We start from the raw sequence: 709 nt of genomic DNA on the forward strand, positions 1-709 counted from the left end.
ATGTTAAAGCAAAGGGCTTCCATTGAAAGAGGACCTATTGTCACTGTGTGTGTGTGTGTGTGTGTGTGTGTGTGTGTGTGTGTGTGTGTGTGTGTGTGTGTGGACTGGAGTCCCGTATTTAGCCTTTTAGAGCACGTTGTATTGGTTTCAGTTAGGTGGATCACTAATGTAATGAACTCTCTGATCCACTGTTACTGCCTTTTTGTGACATGAGGCTGCCATTTAATAACTTCAAATCAAAAATGTTGTCTGTATATCCCAAGCATAGTAGTAGTTGTAAGACATTGTTGGTTTTTTGGGCTTAGTTTATTGGGTTTTTTGACAATAGATAACAAGGTAAGAGGTCTGCTACTTTATAGCCTGGTGCTTTTTTATTGGACAAAACACTTTAAAATCATTTGAACACAAACTCTGGAATCCACAAAAGCACGGTTATGTAAGAGGCATTGATAGTTGAACAAAATACATATGAAGGTGAAAAGCTAGCATAAACAAGACATCAAAGTCAAGGATTACAAAATACTGACATTTAAATATTAGTATGTGATTTGATTTGATTGAAACATGTATTTTTGTGACTTTTTGTTGTTGTTTTTACACATACTTGGATTCAAAAGGAATGCCATTGTTAAAATGCCACTTCCGTTTCCAGCTAGTAGTGCCTATTAGCTGAATTTAGCTTAACCCTCCCTGACACTCTTGTTATACC

This window comes from Notothenia coriiceps, unplaced genomic scaffold (assembly GCF_000735185.1).
Source record: "Notothenia coriiceps isolate Sejong01 unplaced genomic scaffold, NC01 NC01_scaffold00000339, whole genome shotgun sequence".
NCBI lineage: Eukaryota > Metazoa > Chordata > Actinopteri > Perciformes > Nototheniidae > Notothenia > Notothenia coriiceps.